The following is a 13,539-nucleotide window of genomic DNA, read 5'->3' as shown; positions in this document are numbered from 1 at the left end:
CGTTTCTGCGAAGGGTGGCGATAGGCCGAAGATTTACCTCAGCGTATTAACCCTCACCCTGGCGTCACGAGTGACAGGAGTTAACTTAACCCCTCAAATACCGAAGCAACACCCCCACTGTATTATATCCCCCCAAGGGCTACCACAAAGCCTTTTTGGCGTCGCACGAACAGGATTCGGGTGAATGTCTACTACAATTGCCACTAGTGAAAGTGTACTCCCCCCAAGTAACAAACTTTATTCATGTGCTGTGAACCGTGTTGTTGTGTACAGGAGCCGTGTCCGTGGTGCGCAATACAAGGGGGCCACGAGAAAAGTAAGGGGGGAGGCGAAAATATATCTACAACTAGGATGTGTAAACTACGCAATGAATTTATGCTGCGATCCTCTGGTCCGGTCAGCACAGGCGGAGCCGAACTGCTGCGGGAAAAGCGTGCGCGAAGAAGGCCCGCGCTGCGCCACGCCCTGCCCCTGGGCGTGGCTGCCAAGTTGCTGTATCACAGCCGAAAGGAACTTGGAGATAGAGGAGTCGTCTCTGGAAGGACCGGAAGTCGGGGCTGCACCGACGACGTCCTTCCTGCCGGCCGCCATTTTGGGGAAGCCCACTATAAAACCCACGCACGGCGACCTCTTCAATCTGCACAGGGAGCCGGAGAATACAGACATGGCGGAGAGCAGCGTTCCACGTGGTGAAGATGGCAAAATGGCGCCGGAGCAGCGGAAAGCTGTGGCAGTCGCAGCCCGATTTTTCCAAGAACTTGCTGACCGTCTGCAGCGGTTGTCATTAGACGAAGAGGGGGCCTGCAATCTTTCCCCACTGCCTGATCATGACGATGATTGGCCAGAGACACCTCCAGCGGAGAGAACAGGGACAGAGGAGTCTGCAGTGAGTACCCCGCCAGAGGCAGACTTTTCTTCCTCCTTCAGCCCTGAAGCTATACCGCGATCAAATTTGCCAAGTGCACGACCGTGCTCACCAGATTTACCCCAGTGGATCTTTGGAGACGAGCCGCGATTCATCAAGTATATGCATGTGGTTCTACAACCTATACCTGGGAAGCCACTCCCACCAATTCCAGCCGCACAGAGGGAAAGGGCCCGTCAAGAAGTCTAGCTGGCTGAACCGATGGAAAGATTAAAGGCCCGACACAGAGAACTGTATGCCCCTAAGCATGTGCATTTGCCTTCTGAAGAAAGAATCCGCTACCAGGAGAATACTAAAGAAATAGAAGCTTTATTCATCCGCAAGTGGGACCATCACCGAGAAGGGGAGGAGCCTCTAGAACGACGAAGAGCAACTGTGGCAAAGTTCGACAAGGTCAGAGCTTATGGGACACTTCTTGATTGCCACACTGGGCAAACCATCCTAGTAAACCGGCGAGCAGTACAGAGGCCATATCTTCATAAAAAGTTCTACTCCTTGGAGGTGAGTAAAATTGTGGAGTACACCCCCGTCCAGAGCCTGCGTAGAGAATGGGATGCAGCGGTCACAAGACCAACAGCCCCACCACAGCTTTCCTTCAAATACTTTCCGTCTACAGATTGGGAATCAGATCCCTTCAACCTGAGGCCGAAATGGTCTGCTCCGGATGCCTCCACCAACGTACTCAAGGAGGAGGAGCCTCTACAACATCAATCATCTCCTGTGTACAGTAAAGTGCCAAGTCCTGCTCAAGTTCAAGAAAGTAAGCCTAAATTGCGGGCACCAAAGACCATACCTAGACCCTCTCGGAGCAATGAGAGTTTGTCTGTTCAACGTACGTACCTAGGCCCTCTCGGAGCAATGAGAGTTTGCCTCCTGCACAGGTACCAACCTATGTACCAAGGCCCTCTTGTGACATGGAGAATTTGCCTGCTTCCAAGGTACCGACGAAAGTGTTTTGCCCCATTCCTAATTTGGAGATGGTGCTCAAGCCCTATTGCCCCACTTACATTCCGGCCAGTAAGCCTTTGGCCACTCTAAATCCTACTGTTAACCATTCTACTCTCATCAATGGGGTGTGGAAGAGTTACATTAACTCCTCGCCTGCTCCAGATGTTAGCAGATATAGAGGATCTACAAGAGGCACAAGAAGATTCAGAAGAAATGTCTTTTGAAGGACTGTAAAGTAATGTTTATTGCTTTTCTATGCTAACCACTTATGTTTTACAGTAACAAAGTTCAAGACATGTGCCTAGCAGGACTGTGCTAAGATTGCTCCAGTTTTAAGTTCAGCAACGTAACCATCAAGCTTTGTGCCTGACCATCAGGTCAAGAGACTCCTAGCCTGTAGGAGATTCGTAAGTTTTGTGCCCGGCTGATTGTGGTAAAGCCTTGTTTCCCATAGACTCCTAGTGTAGGTGGACTGCAGATCCTTACACGACCGTTTTATGTACATAACCCCATATTTATAGGACTCTCTGCTACATGTTGCACTTATCAAGTGTATGCGCCTGACTCTTGTTGGAGTATTGATAAATGTATAGAAAAATGTATATGGTTATTGTACACAAGAAGAATAGCTTCATGTCTGTGTACATAAAAGTCAGGGTTGTACCCAGAAAATTGTCCGCTATATGCACATGTACACCAAACACAAAAATGTAAATGTCACGATGCCGGCTGGCAGGTAGTGGATCCTCTGTGCCAGAGAGGGATTGGCGTGGACCGTGCTAGTGGATCGGTTCTAAGTCACTACTGGTTTTCACCAGAGCCCGCCGCAAAGCGGGATGGTCTTGCTGCGGCGGTAGTGACCAGGTCGTATCCACTAGCAACGGCTCAACCTCTCTGACTGCTGAAGATAGGCGCGGTACAAGGGAGTAGACAGAAGCAAGGTCGGACGTAGCAGAAGGTCGGGGCAGGCAGCAAGGATCGTAGTCGGGGGCAACGGCAGGAGGTCTGGAACACAGGCTAGGAACACACAAGGAAACGCTTTCACTGGCACAATGGCAACAAGATCCGGCGAGGGAGTGAAGGGGAAGTGAGGTATAAATAGGGAGTGCACAGGTGAACACACTAATTGGAACCACTGCGCCAATCAGCGGCGCAGTGGCCCTTTAAATCGCAGAGACCCGGCGCGCGCGCCCTAGGGAACGGGGCCGCGCGCGCCGGGACAGGACAGACGGAGAGCGAGTCAGGTACGGGAGCCGGGATGCGCATCGCGAGCGGGCGCTACCCGCATCGCGAATCGCATCTCGGCTGGAGACGGTATCGCAGCGCACCGGGTCAGTGGAGCTGCCCGGAGCGCTGCGGTAGCGAGAGAGAAGCGAGCGCTCCGGGGAGGAGCGGGGACCCGGAGCGCTCGGCGTAACAGTACCCCCCCCCCTTGGGTCTCCCCCTCTTCTTAGAGCCTGAGAACCTGAGGAGCAGACTTTTGTCTAGGATGTTGTCCTCAGGTTCCCAGGATCTCTCTTCAGGTCCACAGCCCTCCCAATCCACCAAAAAGAACCTTTTTCCTCTGACCGTCTTGGAGGCCAGTATCTCTTTCACTGAGAAGACGTCAGAAGAACCGGAGACAGGAGTGGGAGAAACTAATTTGGGAGAGAAACGGTTGATGATGAGTGGTTTAAGAAGAGAGACATGAAAGGCATTAGGAATACGGAGAGAAGGAGGAAGAAGAAGTTTGTAAGAGACAGGATTAATTTGACACAAGACTTTGAAAGGACCAAGATAGCGTGGACCCAGTTTGTAACTGGGGACACGAAAGCGGACATATTTAGCGGAGAGCCATACCTTGTCTCCGGGAGCAAAAATGGGGGGAGCTCTTCTTTTCTTATCGGCAAACTTTTTCATGCGAGATGAAGCCTGTAAAAGAGAATCTTGGGTCTCTTTCCATATGGTGGAAAGATCACGAGTCACTTCATCTACAGCGGGCAAACCAGAGGGCAAGGGAGTAGGGAGGGGGGGAAGAGGGTGACGGCCGTACACCACGAAAAATGGGGATTTGGAGGAAGATTCAGAGACTCTAAAGTTATACGAGAATTCGGCCCATGGTAGAAGATCTGCCCAATCATCCTGGCGGGAGGAAACAAAATGTCGTAAATAATCACCCAAGACCTGGTTAATTCTTTCTACTTGTCCATTGGATTGAGGATGATATGCAGAAGAAAAGTTTAATTTAATCTTGAGTTGTTTACAGAGAGCCCTCCAGAATTTTGACACGAATTGGACGCCTCTATCCGAGACTATCTGTGTGGGCAACCCGTGAAGACGAAAAATGTGTACAAAAAATTGTTTAGCCAACTGAGGCGCTGAAGGAAGACCAGGAAGAGGGATGAAATGTGCCATCTTGTAGAATCGATCAACGACCACCCAAACAACAGTGTTGCCACGGGATGGGGGTAGGTCTGTAATAAAATCCATACCAATCAGAGACCAAGGCTGTTCGGGGATAGGCAGAGGATGAAGAAAACCAGCGGGCTTCTGGCGAGGAGTCTTATCCCGGGCACAGACAGTGCAGGCTCGCACAAAGTCCACGACATCCGTCTCCAGAGTCGGCCACCAATAGAAGCGAGAGATGAGTTGCACAGATTTCTTGATGCCTGCATGACCTGCGAGATGGGAGGAGTGACCCCATTTGAGGATTCCGAGGCGTTGGCGTGGAGAGACGAAGGTCTTTCCTGGAGGAGTTTGCCTGATGGAGGCTGGAGAAGTGGAAATCAGGCAGTCAGGAGGAATGATGTGTTGCGGAGAGAGTTCAACTTCCGAGGTATCCGAGGAACGAGAGAGAGCATCGGCCCTAATGTTCTTATTGGCAGGCCGAAAGTGAATTTCAAAATTAAATCGGGCAAAGAACAGAGACCACCTGGCCTGGCGAGGATTCAGCCGTTGGGCAGACTGGAGATAGGAGAGGTTCTTGTGATCGGTGTAAATAATAACTGGAAATCTTGATCCCTCCAGCAGATGCCTCCATTCCTCAAGTGCTAATTTAATGGCTAGAAGCTCTCGATCCCCGATGGAGTAGTTCCTCTCCGCCGGAGAGAAGGTCCTAGAAAAAAAACCACACGTAACAGCATGCCCGGAAGAATTTTTTTGTAGAAGGACCGCTCCAGCTCCTACAGAGGAGGCATCAACCTCCAATAGGAAGGGTTTAGATGGGTCCGGTCTGGAGAGCACGGGAGCCGAAGAAAAGGCAGACTTGAGCCGTTTAAAGGCGTCTTCCGCTTGAGGAGGCCAAGACTTGGGATTGGCATTTTTTTTGGTTAAAGCCACGATAGGGGCCACAACGGTAGAAAAATGTGGAATAAATTGCCTGTAATAATTGGCGAACCCCAAAAAACGTTGGATAGCACGGAGTCCGGAGGGGCGTGGCCAATCTAAGACGGCAGAGAGTTTGTCTGGATCCATTTGTAGTCCCTGGCCAGAGACCAAGTATCCTAGGAAAGGAAGAGATTGGCATTCAAACAGACATTTCTCTATCTTGGCATAAAGTTGATTGTCACGAAGTCTCTGAAGAACCATACGGACATGCTGGCGGTGTTCTTCTAGATTGGCAGAAAAAATCAGGATATCGTCCAGATATACAACAACACAGGAGTATAAGAGATCACGAAAAATTTCATTAACAAAGTCTTGGAAGACGGCAGGGGCGTTGCACAGGCCAAAGGGCATGACCAGATACTCAAAGTGTCCATCTCTAGTGTTAAATGCCGTTTTCCATTCATCCCCCTCTCTGATGCGGATGAGATTATAAGCACCTCTTAAGTCCAGTTTGGTAAAGATGTGGGCACCTTGGAGGCGATCAAAGAGTTCAGAGATGAGGGGTAGGGGGTAGCGGTTCTTTACCGTGATTTTATTAAGACCGCGGTAGTCAATGCAAGGACGTAGAGAGCCATCTTTTTTGGACACAAAGAAAAATCCGGCTCCGGCAGGAGAGGAGGATTTACGGATAAAGCCTTTTTTTAAATTTTCCTGGATGTACTCCGACATAGCAAGAGTCTCTGGGGCGGACAGAGGATAGATTCTGCCCCGGGGTGGAGTAGTGCCCGGGAGGAGGTCAATAGGACAATCATAAGGCCTGTGAGGAGGTAGAGTCTCAGCTTGTTTTTTGCAAAAAACATCCGCAAAGTCCATATAGGCCTTAGGGAGACCGGTTACAGGGGGAACCACAGAGTCACGGCAAGGGGTACTGGGAACCGGTTTTAGGCAGTCCTTGAAACAAGAGGGCCCCCAACTCTTGATCTCCCCAGAGGACCAATCCAGGGTTGGGGAATGGAGTTGAAGCCAGGGTAGTCCAAGGAGGATTTCGGAAGTGCAATTGGGGAGGACCAAAAATTCAATCTTCTCGTGATGAGGTCCGATGCACATTAGAAGGGGCTCCGTGCGGAAACGTATGGTACAGTCCAATCTTTCATTGTTTACACAATTGATGTAGAGGGGTCTGGCGAGACTGGTCACTGGGATGTTGAACCTGTTGACGAGAGAGGCCAAAATAAAATTTCCTGCAGATCCGGAATCCAAGAAGGCCATAGTAGAGAAGGAGAAGGCAGAGGCAGATATCCGCACAGGCACAGTAAGACGTGGAGAAGCAGAGTAGACATCAAGGACTGTCTCACCTTTGTGCGGGGTCAGCGTACGTCTTTCCAGGCGGGGAGGACGGATAGGACAATCCTTCAGGAAGTGTTCGGTACCGGCACAGTACAGGCAAAGATTCTCCATGCGGCGTCGTGTCCTCTCTTGAGGTGTCAGGCGAGACCGGTCGACCTGCATAGCCTCCACGGCGGGAGGCACAGGAACGGATTGCAGGGGACCAGAGGAGAGAGGAGCCGGGGAGAAAAAACGCCTTGTGCGAACAAAGTCCATATCCTGGCGGAGCTCCTGACGCCTTTCGGAAAAACGCATGTCAATGCGAGTGGCAAGATGGATGAGTTCATGTAGGTTAGCAGGGATTTCTCGTGCGGCCAGAACATCTTTAATGTTGCTGGATAGGCCTTTTTTAAAGGTCGCGCAGAGAGCCTCATTATTCCAGGATAATTCTGAAGCAAGAGTACGGAATTGTACGGCGTACTCGCCAACGGAAGAATTACCCTGGACCAGGTTCAACAGGGCAGTCTCAGCAGAAGAGGCTCAGGCAGGTTCCTCAAAGACACTTCGAATTTCCGAGAAGAAGGAGTGTATAGAGGCAGTGACGGGGTCATTGCGGTCCCAGAGCGGTGTGGCCCATGACAGAGCTTTTCCAGACAGAAGGCTGACTACGAAAGCCACCTTAGACCTTTCAGTAGGAAACTGGTCCGACATCATCTCCAAGTGCAGGGAACATTGGGAAAGAAAGCCACGGCAGAATTTAGAGTCCCCATCAAATTTATCCGGCAAGGATAGTCGTAGACCAGAAGCGGCCACTCGCTGCGGAGGAGGTGCAGGAGCTGGCGTAGGAGATGATTGCTGAAGCTGTGGTAGTAGCTGCTGTAGCATCACGGTCAGTTGAGACAGCTGTTGGCCTTGTTGCGCTATCTGTTGTGACTGCTGGGCGACCACCGTGGTGAGGTCGGTGACAACTGGCAGAGGAACTTCAGCGGGATCCATGGCCGGAACTACTGTCACGATGCCGGCTGGCAGGTAGTGGATCCTCTGTGCCAGAGAGGGATTGGCGTGGACCGTGCTAGTGGATCGGTTCTAAGTCACTACTGGTTTTCACCAGAGCCCGCCGCAAAGCGGGATGGTCTTGCTGCGGCGGTAGTGACCAGGTCGTATCCACTAGCAACGGCTCAACCTCTCTGACTGCTGAAGATAGGCGCGGTACAAGGGAGTAGACAGAAGCAAGGTCGGACGTAGCAGAAGGTTGGGGCAGGCAGCAAGGATCGTAGTCGGGGGCAACGGCAGGAGGTCTGGAACACAGGCTAGGAACACACAAGGAAACGCTTTCACTGGCACAATGGCAACAAGATCCGGCGAGGGAGTGAAGGGGAAGTGAGGTATAAATAGGGAGTGCACAGGTGAACACACTAATTGGAACCACTGCGCCAATCAGCGGCGCAGTGGCCCTTTAAATCGCAGAGACCCGGCGCGCGCGCGCCCTAGGGAACGGGGCCGCGCGCGCCGGGACAGGACAGACGGAGAGCGAGTCAGGTACGGGAGCCGGGATGCGCATCGCGAGCGGGCGCTACCCGCATCGCGAATCGCATCTCGGCTGGAGACGGTATCGCAGCGCACCGGGTCAGTGGAGCTGCCCGGAGCGCTGCGGTAGCGAGAGAGAAGCGAGCGCTCCGGGGAGGGGCGGGGACCCGGAGCGCTCGGCGTAACAGTAAATAACTCTTGTACACATGTACATACAAAGATATAAAAATGCTAAAAGGTGTTTTAGTAGTTACTTAATAGGTGACACCCCGGCTCCTCCGAGGGTAGTATTGCTGCTGTCGCCAATCGCTAGCACCTTTCTCAACAAAAACAGTAGGGTAACTTACCGTTAAGATAGTACTTGCACACATAGTACCTTTGATAACCCACTTCAATGTCCTACCTATAACTTTTCAGTACTCTAGACTACTCACTTAAATGTACTACCTCAATCTATTTCAATATATACACAAAAAATAAAATATATCTCACATTCAAGAAACACTTAGGAATTGTAGCCTATTGATGCCCAATTCCTGCCACTGTTAGGTACACTCATATGTCTTTTCTCTGTATTACGTGTGTGAGATGCTCTACCTGGCCAGTAGGTGCTCTTGCGAGTATAGAATTGAACACGTATTTCTAAAGGTAACCTAGGTAGGTTATTTGGAAGTGCTCTAGGGATTAGTAGTGTGTAGCCGATAGACCCTAGCAGCCATCTTACTGTGACCTAGCTTCCGGCTAGCCAGTATACCGCTCATGTACTAATAGGTAACTTATTGTTGGCAAAAAGAAAAAAAAAATGTGTGAGATTTCAAAATGTGTAGTCAGCTTGAAGCTAAATGTATAGAGAGCTGTACTAATGTCTAGTTAGCCTCATAAATGTTATAGAGAGCTATAATAAATGTTCAAGGAGCTAGAAACTAAAGGTTAGATAGCTTCATCACTGTCCAGGTAGCATCAAAATGTCTAGATAGATTCATATTGTCTAGTCAAGATACTAGTAAGAGTATCCAGAGAATGTTTTTAATCTTTACATAGGTTTTGTCAGGATGTAAAGAAAAAATATATATAAATTCCTGTTTTAGTCCTAGTTCCTCTGCCTTAGGGGACAGGCATCGAGGTCGACTTATTTTAAATAAGGGGGTTTGTGGTGTCCCGGTACCATATTTTATACGTTACCTATGTAGAGGTCCCCATAGTCACAGTCCCTAGGACGTCGGGGTCCCTCTTTTCTAGTCTTCCCCTTGTCACCTCTCACTTAGAACTACTATACATTTATTGGCTATCTGATATTTATACAGTTATAAGTATAAGAAGTGTATATATTGAATTGTCTACCTGTTTGTAGCGTGACAGGACCTGCGGGTCATGTGATGAGGTGGAAAACTCTATGGTCCCAGTGACGTGTTCACCCACCATGCCTTGTAACTGTGAGTGACAGCTGACACTGCCCTTATAAGGGAGCGGCGGCCATTAATCGCTCTCTTCTCTTGTTTCTGCGCTGCTGATGAAGGAAGATTTGCGCAGCTATCTTCCGTAGTGACTAGGCCCAAGCCTTGCGGCAACAGCCATTCATACAAAACTGGCAGTTATCTCAATCCCTGTTAACTTCGCAAGATCACTGGACCTAAACAGACCCCTAAATCTGGATGGATCTCTGCACAAATCCTAATTCTATTAAGCCTTGGATAAGTCAATGGTCCGCAGCATCTGTCAATCATTGCCGAGCTGTATAGAGACTGTATTACTAAGACTGTTGCAGTTAATTGGATGTACCGCAAGTACTTCAGTAAAGTTTATGCAAGTTCAAGTTCATCTCTATTGTGAACCTTAATTCATTTAAGCACGCACCTATCGTTTCTGGGAAGTGTCGCGATAGGCCGATTTACCTCAGCGTATTAACCCACACCCTGGCGTCACGAGTGACAGGGGTTAACTTAACCCCTTAAATATCGAAGCAACACCCCCACTGTATGATATCCCCCCAAGGGCTACCACAACATCTTAATCCTTTTAATACTTATCAACTGCTGTATACTACAGAGAAAGTTCTTTTCTTTTTGAATTTCTTTTCTGTCTGTCCACGGTGCTCTCTGCTGACACCTGTCAGGAACTGTCCAGAGCAGAATAGCTTTGCTATGGGGATTTGCTCTTGTGCTTAACAAGTTCCTGACATGGACAGAGGTGTCGGCAGAGAGCACTGTGGTCAGACAGAAAAGAGATTCAAAGAGTAAAGAACTTTCTCTGTAGTAAACAGCAGCTGATAAGTACTGGAAGGATTAAGATTTTTTTAATAGAAGTAATTTACAAATCTGTATAACTTTTTGGCACCAGTTGATTTAAAATAAATTGTTTTCCACCGGAGTACCCATTTAAATCAACAATTTAAGGTCTGCAATTTATGCTTACGCCTTTCACCATATGGGATAATTAACATAGTATTTTAACCCCTTAAGGACCACAGGTGTATGGGTACGCCCTGACACCCTGGTACTTCAGGACCAAGGGTGTACCTGTATGCTTGTGGGAATTTTCGGTCCCTGCCGCGCACCAGGCGGGGACCAGACCGGGAAGACTGCTGATATCTATCAGCAGGCATCCCGTGACAATGCTCAGGGGGGCCTGAGACCCCCTCCCCCATGAATTCACACCGGCGATTTGTGGCGATTCCGGATCATACGGGTCTCCGGTGACCCGGTGACCCAGAAAATAAGGGGGATCGGCGTTGCCCAAGACACCCATGATTCCCCTGAAGGGATAGGAGTGAGGTGGCAGGGGTGCCACCCCTTCTATCCCTGCAATTGGTTGGTCAGAAGCGACCGATCAATAGCAGATCAGGGGCGGGGTTAAGTTCGGTTCCCCCGTTCTGCCCACCCACAGTAGTTCAGGCAGAATGGGGGAACCAACGGAGACCGGCACCAGAGGTCCACTTACCAGCAGCGATCGGCGGCGGGCGGCAGAGGATGGCGATGCGGCTCCCTGGTGGGGCAATCCTACGGAAGCCAGTGAGTAGTTGCCTGGCAACATCTGGAGGGCTACAGTTTGGAGACCACTATACAGTGGTCTCTAAACTGTGTCCCTACAGAAGTTGCAAAACTACAACTACCAGCATGCCCAGATGGCTGTTTGGGCATGCTGGGATTTGCAGTTTTGCAACAGCTGGAGGGCTACAGTTTGGAGATCACTGTGCAGTGGTCTCTAAATTGTGGCCCTCCAGATGTAGCAAAACTGCAAATCCCAGCATGACCAAACAGCAAACAGCTGTCTTGGCATGCTGGGAAATTGTAGTTGCGTATGTCCAGCTATTGCATAACTACATCTCCCAGCATGCCCTACGGCGATCAGTACATGCTAGGAGTTGTAGTTTCGCAACAGCTGGAGACACAATGGTTGGAAAATACTGAGTTAGGTAATAGAACCTAACAGATCGTACAGGCTACATTTACACGGTCGGGTTTACAGTGAGTTTCCAGCTTCAAGTTTGAGCTGAGGCAGTGCGAATGTACCCTAAAAACACTACACGACACAACACAAAATAAAGGGTAAAACACTACATATACACCCCCTTACACTGTCTCCCCCCCCCCAAATAAAAATGGAAACGTATTGTACGGCAGTGTTTCCAAAACTGAGCCTCCCACTGTTGCAAAACAAAAACTTTCAGCATTTACGGACAGTCCCTGACTGTCCAAGCATGCTGGGAGTTTAGCAACAGCTGGAGGCACCATGTTTGGGAATCACTGGTGTAGAATACCCCTATGTCCACCCATATGCAATCCCAAATGTAGGCCTCAAATGCATATGGCACTCTCTCACTTCGTAGCCCTGTCGTATTTCAAGGAAACAGTTTACAGCCACATATGGGGTATTTCCGTACTTGGAAGCAATTGCACTACAAATTTAGGGGGCTTTTGTCCTTTTAACCCGTATGAAAAGGAAATGTTGGGGTCTACACAAGCCTGTTAGTGTAAAAAAAATAAAACATTTTGCACTATCATCCTGGTGTTGCCCCATACTTTTTATTTTCACAAGAGGTAAAAGGAAAAAAGATCCCCAAAATTTGTAACGCAATTTCACCTGAGTACGGAAATACCCAATGGAACGTAACAGGTGTTTGACGAATTTTCGTTAAAGTTGGATCAGAAAATGATGAAAATTTTTTTTTCACTAGAATGCTGGTGTTACCCAAGGGAAAATAGGAAAAAAGCCCCCCAAAATATATAACCCCATATGTGGATGTAAAGTGCTCTGCTTGTGCACTACAATGCTCAGAAGAGAAGGAGCACAGGAAAATGTGTCTGGAATTGAAGGCCATGTGTGTTTACAAAGCCCTCATAGTGCAAGAACAATGGAATGGACCCCACATGTGACCCTATTTTGGAAACTACATCCTTCACATAATGTAATAAGGGGTGCAGTGAGCATTTACACTTCACAGGTGTCTGACAGATTTTTGGAACAGTGGTCCGTAAAAATGAAAAATTTTATTTTTCATTTGCACAGCCCCTTGTTCCAAAGATCTGTCAAATGCCAGTGGTGTGCAAATGCTTATTGCACTCCTTATTAAATTCTCTGATGGGTGCAGTTTCCAAAATCAGGTAACATGGGGGACATTTTCTCCTTTTACCCCTTGTAAAAAAATGTGAAGTTTGGGGAAAAAGCTGCATTTTAGTAGAATTTTTTTTTTCCTTTACACATCCGACTTTAACAAAAAGTCATCAAGCATGGGGGGCTTTGCATACGCATAGGGCCCCTGACTTCCATTCCAAAGAAATTCTCTCTCCAAAAGCTCAATGGCGCTCCTCCTCTTCTAAGCATTGTAGTTCGCCCGCAGAGCACTCTACATCCACTCTACATACTCTAATCCATGTGGTATTTCCATACTCAAAAGAAAGGGGGTTACAAATTTTGGGGGGCATTTTCTCCTATTACCCCTTGTAAAAATGTGAAATTTGGGGAAAAAGATGCATTTTAGTAGAATTTTTTTTCCCTTTACACATCCGACTTTAACAAAAAGTCGTCAAGCACCTGTGGGGTGTTAAGGCTCACTGAACTCCTTGTTACGTGCCTTTAGGGGTGTAGTTTCCAAAATAGTATACCATGTGTTTTTTTTTTTTTGCTGTTCTGGTACAATAGAGGCTTCCAAAATGCGACATACCCACCCAAAAAAAATTTCAGCAAAATTCACTCTCCAAAATCCCATTGTCACTCCTTCCCTTTTTTTTTTTTTTTTTGCTGTTTCGGCACCCTAGAGGCTTCCAAATTGTGACATGCACCCCAAAAACCATTTCAGCAAAGCCAAATGTGACTCTTTCTCTTCTGAGCATTGTAGTTCGCCTGCAGAGCATTTTACATCCTAATATGGGGTATTTCTATACTCAGAAGACATGGGGTTACAAATTTTGGGGGGGGGGGGCATCTTCTCCCATTACCATTTGTAAAAATTGTAAATTTGGGAAAAAAACTGCACTTTAGTGAAAACATTATTTTTTCATTTACACATC

The sequence above is a fragment of the Hyla sarda genome, chromosome 1 (assembly GCF_029499605.1).
Source record: "Hyla sarda isolate aHylSar1 chromosome 1, aHylSar1.hap1, whole genome shotgun sequence".
Classification (NCBI taxonomy): Eukaryota; Metazoa; Chordata; class Amphibia; order Anura; family Hylidae; genus Hyla; species Hyla sarda.
Note: the sequence above shows the minus strand (reverse complement) of the source record.